This window comes from Castor canadensis, chromosome X (assembly GCF_047511655.1).
Source record: "Castor canadensis chromosome X, mCasCan1.hap1v2, whole genome shotgun sequence".
NCBI lineage: Eukaryota > Metazoa > Chordata > Mammalia > Rodentia > Castoridae > Castor > Castor canadensis.
In genome coordinates, this window is record NC_133405.1 from 71752864 (window position 1) to 71756478 (window position 3615).

Here is a 3615-nt window from a genome sequence, read left to right on the forward strand (position 1 = left end):
ACCTGCCTGGTAAGCACAGAGTCCTGCGTATAAACAAAACAATTTACTTTTATATTATGGCAAAAATATGTAAAGGGGTATATCCATCTATAAAGAAGTCAAAACATGCCATATACTCTGTTTTCTAGATTTATGTTCATTTTTCTGGTCTATCCATTCTATTTTTATCCAGAGTAATTAAAATACAACTCTTACCCACTGAACAGCAATGCCAATAAAAAAAGAAGGAAGCTTTAGAAATGCTTATACTTATCTGCAAACTATTTAAAGGGAAAAATCAACAACCAAGATTTTTTAAATAAGTACATTTGTTGTTAAATATCATCTTTTTATAGCACAAATAAGGAGAAATCTCATATATAGGTTAAGAAAACAAAGGTTTATGGAAAGTTTATATTAAAGACATATATCCAATGCACTAGGATCCATTCACTTATATAATATTTCTTATCAGTACAATTTCTCTTCAAGGAAAGCATGTATAAAGACATACACACATGCATGGACACACACATACACACACACACACGCACACACACACGCACACACACACACACACATTCTCTAGTTATTAGTTTGTTCCCAGAAGGTGAATTAGGAACTTACCTGATATCACCCTGAAGCCACCTCCAACTTTGTAACATTCAGCACTGGCAAATGGCACACCACATACCAGCAGAGTTCCCCCAGCCAAACCAGAACCAATACCTAATGTAATAAAGATTATCCAGAGGCCTCTATACATTACAGAGTAAGAAGAAAAGTATCACATTAGGGTGAATTTTGTAAAGTTAGGACTAAATCCTGAAACCAACCAATCATTGAAAATAAACACTAAATTCGTTTGGGTTTCCAGCTTTATAGCTATTTGAATAAATGTCTGAAACACCTTTCTCCATTCTTCACCTAAAATTCTCCTACCTAGCTTTCAAAACACAACTCAGATGATACTTCTTATTAGATATACTCCTCTACTACTGTCATTTGGGTCACAGAACTCTCTGATGTGCTACCATAGCACTTCTTCACTTACCTTTATAAAGAAATTATGCTAGACTAATTGTTTTTTCTGTATTTTTCAACAAGCTTTGGGCTAATGGAGTGGCTTATGTGGTAAAGCTCCTGCAAAGCAAGGATGAGGCCCTGAGTACTGCAAAATTTTATATATATATTTTTTCAACAAACTGAAAGTTCCAGGAAGGAAAACATTCTCTTTTATTTGTTTTCACTTACTACAGTCCCTGGCTCATGGTAGAACTGGAGATATTTGTTAAATTGAATCATACGCATCTACTCAGCTTGTCCTAGAAAGGTTTGAGTATGGGGTTTTTTATTTGTAGCAAACTTCCTAACTCTAAATTACTTAACTTCAACCATTCTATAAAACTCGTGACATTGATTTCGTATGTGTGCAAAAAAAAAAAATCAAAGAATATTTTTAAATGAGTGATTAGAAAAGCAATGGTCCTGACTCCTAATCCCTTGATGCCTTGTAACTTCCTTTTTTCTTACACTAAATTTGCCAGCATTTGCCAGTTTCTGACTAACTTAAACTTGTGCTGTTCTTCCTAATAATCCATCCCTTTGCTAACATACAATTATTCCTTTCCTTCATCTAACCTGATGAGTTAAGTTCCTGTATCAGAGAAACGTGAAAGCAGACTAAACAACTCACTCTAATAGCCATTAGCTACCATTGGTGGTGTATGGGCCACATTTAACCACCCTCCTGGCCTTCCCCAGGTACTCAACTCTAGAAGAAGGGGGTGAGTTATAAAGCCAGTGAAGACACTGCCCTCTGAACAAGTTCCCCAATCTGTGGGAGAAGAGAGTGACTTCGGCGGGCTTTCTACCAAAAATAAGCTTGAAGGCTGGTTATGGGTCCTCATTTCCTCTGCTGGTCTCGCCTAGCTGCTGTAGGCCTTTCTATCCCCAGGGTGCTTACTGGCCCCGGCACTCTGCCTTAGTCCCCTACTAGCTACACAAACAGTGGGTGTCTCACTTGCTGCAGTGACATAGCAATAAAATGTGATTCTTGCGTTGCCCCCCCAGAGTTGCCCATGGCATTATTTATGAATCTGGCTTTGGGGAGTCCATCGTGTATATGACTGTTTCCTTGCACATGCTCATCTTGCCAGAGCCAAGACTCAGAAGAAAAGGGTGCTCGGACTTTTGTGTAAATAAATGTTTACAATTTTATATTGAAGATGAAGTAAGCGTTAGAACTTCCAACTGTCTACTTTTTGCTTTTATATATTTTTAAACTCTGTCCCTTTATATATGCATTTTGGAGGAGCTATTTAAGTTTTATGACAAACAATTGGTATTGTTAACATTTTATGGTCATCAAAAGTACATAAAAATGCTATTAATACTCTTATTCTTCTAGTTCCCTTAACTCTGCTATATACCAAAAAGAAGCTTTACTTTTTTTATCATTATAAAAATAATAAAAATATTTTGCTAGTAAAGAACCCCAAATATTCCATTTAAGTGAGTTAATTCTAAAAACACAAAATGAGATATCTCTTAATTTCATGAAACTTCAAAGCAAAGATGTATAAAGATCAGCATTAAATTTACGTTACTCTTGCTTTGGGGTCCTTAAGGACCATCTGAGAGCAAAATATTACATGATTCAAAGCGAACTGGTTCACTGAAAGTGATTATCTCGATTGTGAAATGAATAAAAAATTTCTTTTGAGTGGTCTGTGGCTTTCAGTAAAGAAGTGGCATGTGAAACTTAAATTCTCCAGAATATCATTCAGTGTTTAGTTTACATTTTACCTATAATTTTAAAAATAGATTCTTCTGACTCATTACTTTTGGCATTGCACTCTAGAACTGAAACAGCATTTAAATATGCTCTTTTATCCTTACAAATCCTAGTACCTGGAGATTAGAAGTATATTTAACCAGATTGGGAGAGCTACTTTGGAACAGATAGAGAAATGGTAATGATATGAGACAATTAACAATAACCACTCTACTTTGTGCCTATTCAGAATCATCAACCTCTTGCAAGGAATTGTCAATCTAGTCTCCACTCTTGTTGAAAGAAGCACTTCAAAGTGCGTGGTGTGGAACTCAGATTCAAATTATATTCTACTCTCAGCTGTATTCTTGACTATAAGAAACAGAGAAGTCACTGAAACAGGGCAACAAGGGGGGAAAAGGAGGGATGAGGAAGCAACACTCCTTCAAACATTGTGATTAAAATTGATATTCTTTTGAGCAACTTTCTACAAGAATGCAGTATCAATGCCTAATGAAAACGTCAATATTTTTGTTTATTCACCTCCTTAATTGTCCCAGAATGAAAGACAATTTAGATTCATCAATTTATAATAAATAAACATCCAATCAATTCAAATATCAGTTCTAATAAAGAAACACTGGAGTAGAGCAAATATCACATACAATTTCTTATGTGTGTGGATATAATCCGCAGAAGAAATTATTAACATGAGATGCCTTTTTAGATACTCATAACATCTTTTGAGAATTTACTGATGTGTATCTGAAAGTGAAATTCTCTCCAAAAGTTGGAGAGAATTTATTCATTTATTCTTGCTCAGCAACAGTTTTCCCTGAAGTAAAATGGAGACAATAACG